This window comes from Bos mutus, chromosome X (genome assembly GCF_027580195.1).
Source record: "Bos mutus isolate GX-2022 chromosome X, NWIPB_WYAK_1.1, whole genome shotgun sequence".
In the NCBI taxonomy this organism is placed as follows: Eukaryota; Metazoa; Chordata; class Mammalia; order Artiodactyla; family Bovidae; genus Bos; species Bos mutus.
This window is the reverse complement of record NC_091646.1, coordinates 130,905,421-130,922,857: the sequence shown is the minus strand read 5'-3', so window position 1 is coordinate 130,922,857 and position 17,437 is coordinate 130,905,421.

Here is a 17,437-nt window from a genome sequence, read left to right as displayed (position 1 = left end):
GACGTTCGAGAACCACCGCGTCAGGCGTCCCGTTCTCGTAAGTAGGTTCATATCATGTTTTGGGGTCTGGTTTCCGGAATCACATTACTGTTCCAATACAGCCAAAACCACAATGAGCAGAAACCATTCTGGAGATAATGGCTCAGACGTCTGTGTGTCTAATGAGATGAAGGAAAAAAAAACAACAAAACAAAACCCAGACTGCCAGCAGGGAGCCAGCGTGTTTAGGCAAAGATGGATGAGCTTGTCTCTAATCCTGAGACAAGAGAAATTGCCTTTCTGGTACGGAGCATCATCTTGAACATGACATGTTTGCCTTGAACTTGCCTATGAGGGGATTTGGAGGGTGGAGGGTTATCAGGTACGGTCATGGATATGACCTCCTGTATACCATTTTCTCCCTGGGTGCTAACCATCAGACCTCACCTGGTGTGGCTATCCTAACTTGACGTGGGTGACCGTCCCTCATTTTAAATGAATAAAATGCATGTGTCCCCAAGGAAGGGCTTCCCTCGTGGCTCGGGTGGTAAAGAACCTGCCTGCCAATACAGGAGACCTGGGTTCCATACCTGGGTCAGGAAGATCCCCTGGAGATGGAAATGGCAACCCACTCCAGTCTTCTTGCCTGGAGAATTCCAAGGACAGAGGAGCCTGGCGGGCTGCAGTCCACGGGGTCGCAAAGAGTCGGACACGACTGGGTGCCTAACACACACCCGCACATCCCCAGGGAAAATGAAACGTGTGTCTCAAAGAGATTTCTGCATTCTGATATCCACTTCAGCATCATTTCTTTGTTTATTTTTGGCTGCCCTGGGTCTTCCTTGCTGCCCTTGGGCTGTCTCTAGTTTTCTAGTTTCTCTAGTTTTTTCTTGCAGAGGCTTCTCTTGCTGCAGATCACAGCCTCTAGGGCATGAGTTGTGGCTCTAAGGCTTAGCTGTTCCGTGGCAGGTGGAATCTTCCCGGACCAGGGATCGAACTTGTGTCCCCTGCATTGGCGGGCAGATTCTTATCCACTGTCCCAGCAGGGAAGTCCCCATTGCATTATTAACATGAGTCATTAACACATGGAACAGTCTAAGTGTCCACTGATGGATGAATCAATAAAGAAATTTTGGTGTATGTATGTATGTGCATATATGCAATGCAGTATTATTCAGCCTTAAAAAAGGAGAAAGTTCAGACATTTCCAACAACTAGAATGAACCTGGAGGACAGTATGCTACATGAAGTCAACTTATGACCAACTTAGACAGCATATGAAAAAGCAGAGACATTACTTTGCCGACAAAGGTCCGTCTAGTCAAAGCTATGGCTTTTCCACTAGTCATGTATGGATGTGAGAGTTGGACTATAAAGAAAGCTGAGCGCAGAAGGATTGATGCTTTTGAACTGTGGTGTTGGAGAAGACTCTTGAGAGTCCCTTGGACTGCAAGGAGATCCAACCAGTCCATCCTAAAGGGGATCAGTCCTGGGTGTTCATTGGAAGGACTGATGCTGAAGCTGAAACTCCAATCCTTTGCCACCTCATGCGAAGAGGTGACTCATTTGAAAAGACTCTGATGCTGGGAAAGATTGAGGGCAGGAGGAGAAGGGGACAACAGAGGATCAGATGGTTGGATGGCATCACTGACTCAATGAACATGGGTTTGGGTAAACTCCGGGAGTTGGTGATCGACAGGGAGGCCTGGCGGTCCATGGGGTTCCAGAGAGTGGGACAGGACTGAGGCACTGAACAGCAACAACAGAGAGTGACCTGAGTGGATAGCTTGGAGCGATTTCCTGCCCTCTGGTTTCCAGTGAGTCAGAAAGGAGGGGTTTCCCAGCAGCAGAGAGGAAGGTGAGAGCAGATTGGGGGGGTGTTGACCACACAGCCCTCTAAGCCTCCAGGTTCTGGGAACCCTTCTTCCTCCCAGGAAGACAAAGCCCTTCGTGACGCAAATTTGGCATTCTTTTTTTTTTAATAGTTGGTTATTCCCTGATATACATTTACCTTTTTCTTTGACAGGTCTCATGAAAGTGAAAGTGAAGTCGCTCAGTCCTGCCCAACTCTTTATGACCCCATGAACTGCAGCCCACCAGGCTCCTCAATCCATGGGATTCTCCAGGCAAGAACACTGGAGTGGGTTGCCATTTCCTTTTCCAAGGGATCCTCCTGACCCAGGGATTGAACCTGGGTCTCTCACATTGTAGGCAGACGCTTTACCATCTGAGCCACCAGGGAAGTCCACGACAGGTCTCATAACTCATTTCAAAGCTACATTCAGATTGGATCATCTACGCCACTCCTTCCTTTTACTGTGACTCCTTTTTTAAAATGTATTTGGCTTTCCGGGTCTTATTTGCACCTCGTGGAGCCTTCATTCATCACAGGCGGGAATCTTTGCTTGTGGCACGTAGCCCTCTAGCTGTGGTACACAGGCTTCGCTGTTCCGGAGTATGTAGGATCTTAGCTCTCCGACCGGGGATTGAACTCGCGTCCGCTGCGTTGCAAGGCAGACTCGTAACCGCAGGACCAGCAGGTAAGTCTCGTGCGTTCTTGCCCGTGTCTTTCCCAGACTTTTCAAATGAATTTCCTGTTTACAAGTCATCCTCAGATCGCAAAACTCAAGGCTCCTGTGTATTCCAACCCGGCCCACCCGCTTAAGCGTCCCCCACGTTTGGAAGCAAACTTGCTGGCTGGCTTCCGTGTTCAGACGTCGACTGCTCTACGTGACCGTAACCCCGAAATATGAAACCCGCCCACTGTCAACATGTTCATTTTCTGCCCCGTTTGCGGGTGAGCCTGTTGACCGCGGTTTCTTTCTGACTATCTCAACGACCACAGAAACGCCGTTAGGTGATTTGAGATGATGTTTGAAGAGTGGATTTCAAATGACTGATGGGAGACTCTCGACGAGAAAAGGACTTAATGTCTGATGGACGCGGACAGCCCCGTGCCTTATTTACATGCTGTGTGAAACCTGTCATTACGAATGGACTTGATAGTACAATGCTCACTGCAGGGAATAAAGAATAATTTCTACAGTCATGCTCTTGTAATTTAGTTTGGTTTTTAAGACCAATGGGTCACAGGCAGGGAGTCGCAACTTTCTTTTCTTTTTTTTAAGATTTTTTTAATGTGGATCATTTTTAAAGTCTATTGAATTTGTTGCAACATTGCTTCAAGGCTATGTTTTGGGTTTTTGGCAGCAAAGAATGTGGAATCTTAGCTCCCTGACCAGGGATCAAACCCACACCCCACTGCATTGGAAAGCAAAGTCTTAGCTACGGGACCACGAGGGAAGTCCCAGGACTGGAAATTTTTGAACTAAGCTGAGGGTACCTAGGAGAACTCTTGCTGTATCATGAGATATTTCAGACTGGAGAAATTAGTGCAAACTGAAGCATCGTCCTTTAGTAGAAAAGCTGCTATTTAAAGAGGCTGATTTGGGAAAGGAAGCCTTGCATGTTGGCAAAAATTAATGGCTATTTCAGGTATTTGCATCTGGAATGAACCACTAAAACAACTCAGTCCTTCAGTTGCACTTTCCATGTTTCATGGCATTTAACCATTGCATTATAATAGCGTCTCATTGCAGCCAAGTAGGTGTGGGAAATATTGGGAGTGGAGTGGGGAAGGTGAATATATCTGTCCAAGCTTTACACACAGAAAGGGAAGATTTCCCAACTGCTCATTTTTACCTCCAAAGCCGTGGACACAGAGGGTTCTGTCTGAAAGGCAGTGAAGTTAGATCAAATAGAGAAATGTTTTCTTTTTGTTGTTGTTGTTGTTCTTTTAAGTCTTTTTGAGCTTGTTACAATATTGCTTCTGTTGTTTATGTTCTGGTTTTTTGGGCAGTGAGGAAGCTGGGATCTTAGTTCCCTGACCGGGGATCAAACCCATACCCCCTACTTTAGAAGGTGAGTTCTCAGCTAGTAGACCCCCAAGGAAGTGCCAGCAGATGTTTTCTGCAACAACAAAATGAACAGCAAAAAAAAAAAAAAGGGGGAATAAACACTTTGGGCTTTGTGGACCATACCATCTCCTTCAAAAATACCCAACTCCGTCATTGTAACAGGAAATAGCCACAGGTTATTGCATACCCATCTACAAATGAATGTATGCAGCTGTGTCCCAATAAAACTTTATTTATAAAAGCAGACCGAGGGCCGGACTTGGCCCACAGTTCATAGCCTGCAGACGCTTGACCTAGAGTAATGCAACCACTCCTAAGAGTTTACTGAGAGCTTACAGCTGATATGTGAACTTCATGTAGATCATCTATTTCCCACTCAGTTACATTTTCCATTTTATTTTCAAAGTACGAATCTCTGCCTCACACCAGAGCTTGATCACAAATCCATTTAAATTCTTAATATGGAAAAGTCTGGAGATTCTCAAGGAAGCACTTTGCTGTTCTCTTTGCCTTCTGCATTACTGACCACAGAAGCCTTCCAAGACAACGCCCTGATCATCACCAGCAACTGAACTTTCCAGCTCTAAGCTTTTCGTACTGAGCAATTAAAGTAAAACCTGTCGAAGGGAACTTGCCTGTGCTCAGGTATGCTTCCAATATTTTTTTTTGTTTAAGATGTGGAGTGTTTTTTTTTTTTAATCTTTATTGAATTTCTTGGGGCTTCCCAGGTGGCTCAGATGGTAAAGAATCTGCCTGCAATACAAGAGATCTGGGTTCAATCCCTGGGTTGGAAAGATGCCCTAGAGAAGGGAATGGCAACCCACTCCAGTATCCTTGCCTGGGAAATCCCATGGACAGAGGAGCCTGGAGGGCTACAGTCCAGGGAGCTGCAAGAGTCCGACAGGACTTAGCGACTAAACCATCACCACTTACTGCATTTGTTACAATATTGCTTCTCTTTTAGGTTTTGATGTTTTTTTTGACTGCAATGCCTGCGGGATCTTATTCCCAGACCAGGGATCAAACCCCCACCCACCTGCTTTGGAAGGAGCAGTCTTAACCACTGGACCTCCTGGGAAGACTGCCTGGGACTCTGCTTCTTAAAATCCATACAGGAAGAATGAATATAGGTATATGTATAACCGATTCACTTTGCTGTACAGCTGAAACTGATAAAACACTGTACATCAAACTCTGCTCCAATATGAAATAAAAATTAAGCTAAAAAAATGCATACACAGTCTGGACCAATGCAGTGTGTGTGTGAGCTTAGCTGCTCAGTCGTATCCGAGACCTTGTGACCCCGTGGACTGCAGCCCTCCAGGCTCCTCTGTCCATGGGATTCTCCAGGCAAGAACACTGGAGTGGGTTGCCATTTCCTCCTCCAGCGGATCTTCCTGACCCAAGGATGGAACCCGCATCTCCTGCACTGCAGAGAGATTCTTTACTGTCTAAGCCACCAGGGAACCAACACAGAGGTCTCAGCTAAACAGCCTCTAGGAAACTCCCAGATAAAACTGATTCTTCCAGTCTGATTTGCCTCAGTCTCTCTCTTTCTCCCCCCTCTTTTTTTTTTTTCCTATAACAAAGCCACTATGGAAGGATGTCTTAAAAAAAAAAAAAAGAAAAAATCAGTTTTGGATTCCAGACAGAGCTTTAAAGCCAGGGTAAGAGGAAAAAATTTCAAATGCACAAATGAACAACTCATCTTAGCTCTATTTAAGGAATCATCCGTGATGCCCTTCTTTCTGGCTTGTGCTGAAAGCAAGTCATCAGCCCAGCCCCACCCCCACTGCCTGGTTCTGCCAGCGGGTCAGAACCCTCCAGATGAAACCCACTCTCTCTCTCCTTGAACTTCATCACTCTGCAAACCAGGGCGACTCTTCCCTGCACCATCTCTTGGCTGCTCTTACAGCCCTGCGTTCTAGAACCTTGGACCTTAACCATCAAGGTCTGCAGAACCAAACGAGCCATACGACAATCACCCCGAGCAGATAAGCCTCTTTGCCAGGCTTCTTTAACCCCATGATGTTGTTCAGTTGCTCTGTTGTGTCCGACTCTTTTTTGACCCCATGGACTCTAGCCCGCCAGGCTTCTCTGTCCATGGGATTCTCCGGGCAAGAATACTGGAGTGGCTTGTCATTTCCTCCTCCAGGGGAATCTTCCCGAACTCAGGGGTCAAACCCACCTCTCCTGCATTGGCAGCCGGATTCTTTTCCACTGAGCCACCAGGGAAGCCCATCAAGCAGTGTACGAAACATGAAATTTGTAAGTATTATTATTATTATTCAGTGTGCAAAGTACCACAAAACAGATTATTATCGTTATTGTTAAGCAATGTTTATTTCTGGTTACTCACTACACATCAGACGTTATCATAAGCTCTTTACAGGAAATATCTTGTTCTGTTTGCATCACATGGGTTTGTAGCCAGGAAGCAACGTCAGGCTGGTTGGGCTTGAAGGCCAGTTTTCTTAGCCTTGACAGTCTGATAAAAACATACACATTCAATGTAAAACATGCTGCTATTTGGGACTTCTCTGAGTCCAATGGTTTAGACTCTGAGCTGTCAATACAGGGGCCACAGGTTCGATCTCTGCTCAGGAAACTAAGATCCTGCATGTCAAAAGATTAAAAAAAAAAAAAAATGCTATTTATCCTGAGTTCGATCCCTGTGTCAAGAAGATCCACTGGAGAAGGAAATGGCAACCCACTTCGGTATCTTGTCTGGAGAATCCCATGGACAGAGGAGCCTGGCGGGCTACAGTCCGTGGGGTTGCGAAGAGTCGGACACACACGTATGCATTTATAACTACACCTATTTTAAGAGGTTGTTGTTGTTCAGTCGCTCAGTCATGTCTGACTCTTTGTGACCCCATGGACTGCAGCACGCCAGGCTCCCTTGTCCATCAGCAACTCACAGAGTTTACCCAAACTCATGTGCACTGAGTTGGTGATGCCATCCAACCATCTCACCCTCTGCCGTCCCCTTCTCCTCCCACCTTCAATCTTTCCCAGCATCAGGGTCTTTTCTAATGAGTCAGCTCTTAGCGTCGGGTGGTCAAAGAAAAGGGACTCTCCCTGAACAGAAATCTTGATGTTATTCTGGGTCTTATGAGGGATTTGATATGTGCCTTGGGGAGAGCAGTGTAAATTTGCAGAATCAGTGGAAAAGGAGAAGAACTTTCAGGAAGCCAGAGGATATGTTTACAAACAGGAACTTTCACCTGGGAGAAAAAGTGTTTGCATTTCTCCATCGTAAACTATCTCCACCTTCCCTGGTCAGCAGAAAAGAAAGGAGCATTAAATTCAGTTTTGGCTTCAAGATACACAAAGACAGAGAATAAAAGATGGATAGATGAATGGATGGATGGATGGATGGGTGGGTGAATGAGTGATGGATGGATGGATGGATGGGTTGGTGGATGTATGGATCGGTGAGTGGATGGATGGATGGATGATGGATGGATGGATGGATGATGGATGGGTGGATGGGTGGTGGATGTATGGATGGGTGAGTGGATGGATGGATGGATAATGGATGGATGAATGGATGAGTAGATGGATGGATGGATGGATGATGGGTGTGTTGGTGGATGGATGGATGGATGGGTGGATAAATGGAGGGGTATATGGCTGGATGGATGGGTGGATGGATGCATGGATGGGTGGATGAGTGGATAGGTGGATGGATGGATGGATGGGCTGGTGGATGAATGCATAGATGGATGGATGAGTTGGTGGGTGGATAGGTGGATGGATGGATGGATGGGCTGGTGGATGAATGCATAGATGGATGGATGAGTTGGTGGATGGATGGATGGATGGATAGGTGGATGGATACATGGATGGATGGATGGATGGATGGTGGATGGATAGGTGGATGGATGGGTGGATGGATGGATAGGTGGATGGATGGATAGGTTGGTAGGTGGATGGATAGGTGGATGGATCAATGGACGGGTTGCTAAATGGATAGGTGGGAGGATGGATGGATGAATGAATGGATGGATGATGGATGGATGGATGAGTAGATGGATGGAAGGGTGGATGAATCAATGGATGGATGATGGATGGGTTGGTGGATGAATGGATAGATGGATGCATGGATGGGTGGATGAATGGATAGATGGATGGATGAGTTGGTGGAAGGATGGACAGGTGGATGGATGAATGGGTGGATGGATGGATGAATGGACGGACGGATGGATGGATGGATGGATGGATAGGTGGATGGATGAGTTGGTGGACGGATGGATGCATGGGATGGTGGATGGATGGATGAGCATCTATCCATCCATGGATGGAATAGCACTATCTAAGAAAAATCATTCAGTCTGTTTCATCAGGGCGTGTGACAGTCCAAAGAGAACCCCAGAGGATGGCTGTGGCCGGCACACAGGTATGGGCCCCTCGCAGTCCCAGCTGGGAGGCTGATGGCGGAGATTAGGGGAGAAAGGTTTCCATCTGAAGGACCTGATAAGACCACAGTCAACAGGATGTGGCGATGACCCGCATTCAGAAAAAAGAGAACAAAGGCACAGATAACGTCCCCTTTAGGACCCGGCAGGATTGAACGGAAATGTGCATTTTTTTTTTTTTAATATTGAGAAAAGGGAACTACCAGCTTGAATGGTGCGGGCGTGCGGTAGAAATGAATTCACTTGTTATTTTTGTGATCCTTACTCTAGGCCCCAGTCTTCTACAAGGAAGTAATAAGAAAGAACAGATCATGCTGACTTTAAGATACGTGTGCCTGTTTCATTTATTGATCTGCATCATCTGACATTGCCTTTACTATTATTATTTTCTAATTTTATTGGAGGGACTTCTCTCGTAGCCCAATGGTTAGGACTGTGTGCTTCCAATGCAGGGGTCTCGGGTTGAATCCTTTTTTGGGGAACTGAGATCTTGCAAGTCCTATGGTGCCACCAAAATAATATATAAACAGATAAAACTTTAAACGAATGTGTTACAAGTGCATTCTTAAATAACAGTAATTGTAGCAAAATTCAATGTTCACTTTCAGTGGATTTTAGTAAAAAATTTTAAAGGCTTTTAATGTTGACCACGAGGATGATTTGATTATTTTTTAAATTTACTTATTCTTTATTGAAGAATAATTGCTCCCCAATGTTCTGTTGGCCTCTGACATACGTCGGGATGAGTCAGCCACAGCTATACGTGTATCTTCTGTCTCTTGAACCTGCCTCCCACCTCCCACCCCATCCCACCCTCTAGGTGGTTACAGAGCTCCTGCTTGAGATCCCTGTGTCAAACAGCAAATTCCCATCGGTTATCCGTTTCACCTGTGGGAGAGTATATGCTTTCAAGTTCCTCTCTCCTTCAGTCCCGCCCTCTGCTTCCTCCCCTTGGTCTTATTTTATTATTATTTAACATAATGTACACTGCTGTTCACTTTCCTTTCTGTTCCCAGGATGTGTGTTCTGTTGTACTCTTTGCAACCTCACAGGTCAGACTCTTCTCTTTTCTTCTTTCTGACGCCAGTTCTCCCTTCCTGACACAAAGCCTGGACCTTTCCACGGGACCTGTGTGCGTCCCACGGCTTCTAAACCGTCCACGTGGGCACCAAGTAGCCAAAAATGGAACTCCCAGATGTTTTCTCAGGAAAACGAGCTTGTCCCAGGAAAGAGATGGGCGCAGTTGAGTTCCAAGGACAAACATTTGCCCCATGTGAAGGTCACTCTCTTCTCTCTTCTCGGCGGTAAGTTTGGAAAGAACAGATACTTTTTTTCATTTCTATAATAGAGAGGCATCACTATAAGAGACGTGTGGTTGTTCAGTTGCTCAGTCTTGTTCCGACTCTGCGACCCCGTGGACTGCAGCACACCAGGCTTCCTGGTCATTCACTATCTCCCAGAGTTTGCTCAAACTCATGTCCGTTGAGTCGGTGATGCCATCCAGCCATCTCATCCTCTGTCGTCCCCTTCTCCTCCCGCCTTCAATCTTTCCCAGCATCAGGCTCTTTTCCAATGAGTCGACTCTTTGCATCAGGTGGTCAGAGTATTGGAGCTTCAGCTTCAGCCTCAGTCCTTCCCATGAGCATTCAGGACTGATTTCCTTTCGGATTGACTGGCTTGATCTCCTTGCAGTCCAAGGGACTCTCAAGAGTCTTCTCCAGCACCACACTTTGAATCGACAACATTCCCTGAGCCCCTTAGGGGAGACCTGTATTTTTTGAACAAAAGAAGCAGGCAGGCAGATCTCCCTTCCTTTTGCCCTTGCTAAAAGCATCTGTGACCGTGTGACTAGGTGACCCAAAATAGCACAAACAAGACCCAGAGGGAAAGCATGGAAGGGAATTCGTTTTCACGCCTGTGTCTTTGCACGTAGATGGCATGATTCATGAAAGATGCTACAAGCTTCTGAGAATCTTCTGCGTGGAAGAGATGGTGGCTTGTTTGTGCTGATTTTGAAGACGGAGGGTGATTGAGACAGTGTCCCTCCCTGCGCAAGCCCCCTTCTCTTTAAATATATATATATATTTTTTTAATTGAGGTATAGTTAATGTTGGATGGCGGATTCAATAGACACGAACTTGGGCAAACTCAGGGAGATGGTGAAGGACAGAGAAGCCTGGCGTGCTGCAGTCCATGGGGTCGCAAAGAATCGGACACAACTGAGTGACTGAACAACAACAAAATAGTTATGTACAATCTAACTCTCAGACGTACAATATGAAGTGACGAGAAAGTTGCGAAGTTGTGTCCAAGTCTTTTGTAACCCCCTGGGCTCTAGCTTGCCAGGCTCCTCTGTCCATGAGATGCTCTAGGCAAGAATACTGGAGCGGATTGCCGTGCCCTCCTCCAGGGGATCTTCCCGACCCAGGGAGCTAACCCACGTCTCTTATGTCTCCTGCACTGGCAGTCAAGTTCTTTACTACGAGACATAAGAGACACAAGTTTGGTCCCTGGGTCAGGAAAATCCCCTGGAGGAGGGCATGGCAACCCACTCCAGTATTCTTGCCTGGAGACTCCCACAGACAGAGGAGCCTGGCGGGCTACAGTCCACAGGGTCACAAAGAGTTGGACACAGCTGAAGCAACTTAGCACACACGCAAAGTACAACAAAACCCACCTTCTTTTTTCCAAACCACTGTAATAGCACTATAATTACTAATGCAAACACACACACAGACACAGACACACACATACACACACACATTCCTTTCCTTGCAAAGAATGTGGTCCCATTAGCTGGAAACCTTCAGATTATACTTAACTATATAGTAATTAGGCTTGTAATGGCACTTTTATTATGCACTGGATTAGATGGTTAGCATAATTATAGCAACCGGTTCAGTCTGTATCAAAACCATGTAATTGCTTGGTGGGGCTGAGTGATACAACACAGAGCCGATGTTCCTTGAAAAACATAGATGTTAAATCAATTCTCCCCCATGTCCTTAAAAAGTCCTTTTCAAGCGTGGTTGTTTCTGAAAAAAAAAAAAAAACAGCTATTTAAAAAGAATTGAAATGTAGCTCAGAGTTCCCTTTCTTGGTAAAGCATGTTGTTGTTCCGTCACTAAGTCACACCCAACTCCATTTATCCATATTCTTCCATCCATTTATCCATCCATCCTTCAGAGTAAGGCTGAAAAATCCCAACATAGCATGAGAGACTGTCGAATTGTCTATCTAGTTATTCTGGTGACTCAGATGGTAAAGAATCCACCTGCAATGTGGGAGACCTGGGTTCGATCCCTGGGTTGGGAACATCCCCTGGAGAAGTGCATGGCCATCCACTCCAGTATTCAAGCCTGGAGAATCCCCTGGACAGAGGAGCCTGGCGGGCTACTGTCCATGGGGTTGCAAAGAATCAAACATGACTGAGCAAGTAAGCACAGCATTTATTCTATCCATCCATCTATCCATCTATCTATCCATCCATCTATTCATCCATCCATACCTGCCTCCATCCATCCATCCATTTATCCATCCATCTATCCATCCACCCATTCATCCACCCATCCATCCATCTATCCATCTATCCATCCACCCATTCATCCACCCATCCATCCATCTATCCATCCATCCACTAGGATGAAGTTGAGAAATCTGGAGTTAGCATAAGAGACCGTCTCATTATCTATCTACTTATTCTACCCATCCATTTATCCATCCATCCATCCATCCATCACAGTGAGGTTGAGAAGTCCTGAACTAGCATAAGAGACTGTCTGGTTATCTATCCACTGAGTCTATCTATCCGTCTATCTGTCTATATATATCCATCCATCTACGTATCCATCCATCCACCCATCCATTTATCTGCTATGGATGTGGTTCTCAACCAGGGACGACTTTGCCCTGAGGGGACATATGACAATATCCGGAGGCATTTTTAGCTTCCAAAACTGGGGGAGGGGGTGCTCCTGACACGTGGCGAGTGGAGGCCATGGACGCTCCTCCACACCCCACAGGGCCCACGGACGCCCCACAGCAGAGACTCATCCAGCCCCAGACATCAGACAGGCTGAGGTTAGGGAAGAGTGATTTCACACGCGGTCACATCAGTGTATTTTGGTTTGGGGGCAGGGGGAATGAGCCACAGACAGTTTCTCTGGGCTCACGTCTCATCTCTTAAGCAAGCACTCTGTTTTAGATCTTCTTGTCCAGAAATAAAACGTTTGCGAAATTTTCTCTATCGCTTGCCAGAGAACAAACACGGAATCGTAAAACACCTTTCAAATGGACCATACAAGCATACTTCACATTTCAGTTCTTAAGGATGTATCCTTCCAGTTCAGTTCAGTCGCTCAGTCGCGTCTGACTCTTTGCGACCCCGTGGACTGCAGGCTTCCCTGTCCTTTACACTTTAGACCTTTTAAAATTATTTTTGGCTTCATTTGTTTGAAGCATTTTATTCCACTCCAATATCCAAACTATATTTTCAGTTCAGTTCAGTTCAGTTCAGTCGCTCAGTCGTGTCCGACTCTTTGTGACCCCGTGAATCACAGCACACCAGGCCTCCCTGTCCATCACCAACTCCCGGAGTTCACTCAGACTCACGTCCATTGAGTCAATGCCATCCAGCCATCTCATCCTCTGTTATCCCCTTCTCCTCCTGCCCCCAATCCCTCCCAGCATCAGAGTCTTTTCCAATGAGTCAACTCTTCGCATGAGGTGTCCAAAGTACTGGAGTTTCATGATTAGCATGATTCCTTCCAAAGAAATCCCAGGGCTGATCTCCTTCAGAATGGACTGGTTGGATCTCCTTGCAGTCCAAGGGACTCTCAAGAGTCTTCTCCAACACCACAGTATTTTAGGAAATGCATTTGGGTTTGCCAGTGTGTTTTTGTAATACAGGTAAGTGCCTCGGGAGTAGAGCTCATGACTGTATTTCTCTAGGTAAAAATAGCAGATCAGACCCCTTAGGAGAATCAGAGGCTATTCGACACTACGGAATAAACACAGCAGTCTCAGGTATCTCAGGAAAATTGAGAGGATGAAAGCTAAGCTCAGCACTGAAATGACAGCATATTTCAATTCCAACTTAAATCAATAAAGGAGGTTTCATTTTAGCTGCTAATTCTACTTTGGCCACCTGATGCAAAGAACTGACTCAGTGCAAAAGACCCTGATGCTGGGAAAGGTTGAAGGCAGGAGGAGAAGGGGACGACAGAGGATAAGATGGTTGGATGGCATCACCGACTCCCTGGACATGAGTCTGAGCAAGCTCCGGGAGTTGGTGATGGACAAGGAAGCCTGGTGTGCTGCAGTCCATGGGGTCGCAAAGAGTCGGACACGACTGAGCAACTGAACAACACTAAGGACAATGGTTAGGAAAACATCCAGCTCACCTGTGTCTTCATAAAATTCCACTTAAATAGTACAGATGTACTGACACATTGTCTCATGTTTTTAAAAACCCTTTATGAAAACAATCAACGTAACATAGCTGATTCCTCTTCCTTTTAAAAACTATACACATCACAGTGTATAAAAAAGAAAGCCAGTGGCATTTTTCCCTTGTGGCTCAGACAGTAAAGATTCCACCTTCAATTCAGGAGACCCCAGTTCGATCCCTGTGTTGAGAAGATCCCCTGGAGGAGGGCATGGCAACCCACTGCAGTATTCTTGCCTAAAGAATCCCCATGGACAGAGGAGCCTGGCAGGGCTACAGTCCATAGAGTCAGATAGAGTGCAAAGAGTCAGAACGATGATACAGTCCATGGAATTCTCCAGGCCAGAATACTGGAGTGGGTAACCTTTCCCTTCTCCAGGGGATCTTCCCAATCCAGGGATCGAACCCAGGTCTCCCGCATTGCAGGCAGATTCTTTACCAGCTGAGCCACCAGGGAAGCCCAAGAAAGCTGGAGTGGGTAGCCTAACCCTTCTCCAGTGGATCTTTAATGAACATTTAAGTTAAATGAATATTAAATTAATGTAATATTCATTAGAATATTTACTCTTAATAAAAGATTAAATGCATTCATATTAAATGAATACGGCAGCATCTCTCTGTTCATACAACTGGACTTTCTCCATTTTTTAAAATTTTTTTCCATTGTTAAAAGGACCTCCAGGTCAATCAACAACCTGTGAGTCAGACTCCTGATCCTAGATTTTCCCTTCTGAGTCACTGTGAGTTTAGCCCTAATGTCAGGAACAGTAAGATCAGCTGACATAAACCCTCTCAACCCCCAGGAGAGGCAGAGACTCGTCAGACAGATAAGATTAGAATTCCATAGACGGAGCACACTTTTCCCTTTAAGTCCCGGTGGCTCCATTTAAACCAAACACCACGAACCAAAAGAATATGGGCGTATCTACGGATGCCTTAGGGGTGCTCAGCTCCAACATTTTAAGTTTTCGTATTTAGGCCTTGAGACACGGGGGAGTCTTAGCTGCCCTACCCGGGAATCGAACCTGCACTCACTGCCTTGGAAGGTGAAGTTCTGACCACTGACCTTGCAGGGAAGTCCCGGAAACATTTTAAAATGCCTCAAAAGTGAGTACCAGTGTCTAAGTATTTTGTAACAGTCATCGTTATCTGGCTTCAAACTCATTTTAAGCTGTTCACGTGAAGGCAAAGTGAGAGCGTTAGTTGCTCAGTTGTGTCCCACTCTTTGTGACCCCATGGACTGTACCCCGCCCGGCCCTTCTGTCCATGGGATTCTCCAGGCAGGAATACCGGAGTGCGTTGCCATTTCCTTCTCCAGGGGATCTTCCCAACACAGGGATTGAACCCCTGGTATCCCACTATAAAGAGGAAAAAAATGGATGGATTAAGTGCTTGTGTTTGTTGGTTTTGGTCACTGTGATTTCCGACTGGATTTCTAGCTGTACTGTCTTCTATGGAAATATTTCAGCTTCCCTACATGGAGCGTCTTTCAAACTGGAGAGTCTCTCAGAGCATGAGAAGTCTGCCCGCCTCCCTAAAACACCCTGAATAAAATACTTCATTGAGTTTTTATTGTCTGAGGGCAGATACGGGGCTACTAGCTAAGTCAGTAGAATCATTATTTAAGAATAAATGGAGACAAATAAATTTTACAGTTTTTTTTCCCCCCAAAATGCCAATTGCAAGGCACTTTCCTGGAAGTCCAGTGGCTAAGAATCCATGCTTCCAATGCAGGGGGCCTGCTTTTGAGCCCTGGTCGGGGAATTAGGTCCCGAAACCACAACAAAGAGCAGGTGAAACCCAGGAAATAAATTAAAAAAAAAAAAAAAATTAACAGAGAGAACACTGCAGCCAAATTTAAAAAGACAACTTTGGGCTCCCCACCCACCCTCCCCCCGTCACTCCATCTATCTACCTATCTAATTTGTCTTATTATTATACAATAAATGTCTGAACATAATTTCTCTCTATCCACCTTCCCAGATGGTGCTACTGGTAAAGAACCCACCTGCCAATGCAGGAGATGTGGATTTGATCCCTGGGGCTAGAAGATCCCCTGGAGGAGGGCATGGTAACCCACTCAAGTATTTTTGCCTGGAGAGTCTCATGGACAGAGGAGCCTGGCCGGCTACAGTCCATGGGGTCGCAAAGAGTTGGATATGACTGAAGCAACTTAGCACACGCAAGAACCTTCCATCTATCATCTATCTATTCATCTATCAAACTACCTATCTGTCAAAGCCTATTTAACACAGGCACATACAGAAACTACAAAAAACATACAAAAAATACTTGCTCCTTGGAGGGAAAGCTGTGACAAACCTAGATAGTGTATTAAAAAGCTATCACTTTGCCAACAAAGGTCCGTACAGTTAAATCTGTGGTTTTCCCACTAGTCACATATGGATGTGAGAGTTAGACCACAAAGAAAGCTGAGTGCCGAAGAATTGATGCTTTTGAACTGTGGCGTTGGAGAAGACTCTTGAGAGTCCCTTGGACTGCAAGGAGATCCAACCAGTCCATCCTAAAGAAAATCAGTCCTGAATATTCACTGGAAGGACTGATGCTGAAGCTGAAACTCCAATACTCTGGCCACCTGATGGGAAGCACTGAGTCACTGGAAAAGACCCAGATGCTGGGAAAGATTGAAGGCGGGAGGAGAAGGGGGCGACAGAGGGTGAGATGGTTGGATGACATCACCGACTCAATGGGCATGAGTTTGAGCAAGCTCCTGGAGATGGTGATGGACAGGGAGGCCTGGCGTGCTGCAGTCCACGGGGTCGCAAAGAGTCAGACATGCAAAGAGCAACTGAACAACACCACCAAAATTGAGGTATAGCTGCTGTACAATACTGCATTCGTTTCAGCTGTACAACATGGTGATTCACAGGTTTTTAAAACTGATACTCCATTTATAGTTCCTATAAAATATTGGCTATACTTCCTGTGCCGCAACACACATCCTTGTAGCTTATTTGTTACCAAGATAACACTTTGTACGTCTTCCTCCCCTCCCACAGGGGCCTCTTCCGCCTCCCCTCTCCCCACTGGTCTCCACTACTTTGTTCTTCGTTTCTTGGGCTTCCCTGGCGGCTCAGTGGTAAAGAATCTCCCTACCATGCAGGAGACCCAGGTTTGATCCCTGGGTCGGGAACATCCCCTGTGACTCAGCTTCTTTTCTAGGTATAGTCACTAGTTTGCAGTATTTTTTTGGATTGCACATGCAGGGGATACCCTCAAGTGTCCCCTGAGGGATACCCTGGGTCTTTCTCTGATCTCTTTCACTCAGCCTCATCCCCTGCAGGTCTGTCCCTCTTGTTGCTCTGATCTCTTTCACTCAGCCTCATCCCCTGCAGGTCTGTCCCTCTTGTTGCAAATGGCAACATGTTGCTCTTCCTTTTTTTTTTAATGGCAACAAAACACTTTTTTCAAAAGCCCCTCCCGAACCCCTCCAACTTCAGAGCACACACTGTTGACACATGCAGATTTAGAAACACATCCCGATAGCTTTTGATTGCAAACCAAAGCAGGGAATGTCAGGGGCGGGGCTGGGTGTGGGTGGTCCGAGTGGTCTGACAGGTGAGGTTGTCGCTATGAAGAAGCAAAGGGTATCAGATGCCCGCCGTGGCTTCCCTGGTACGTCCTGGTCGACGCGATGCATCTCAGTGGACTCC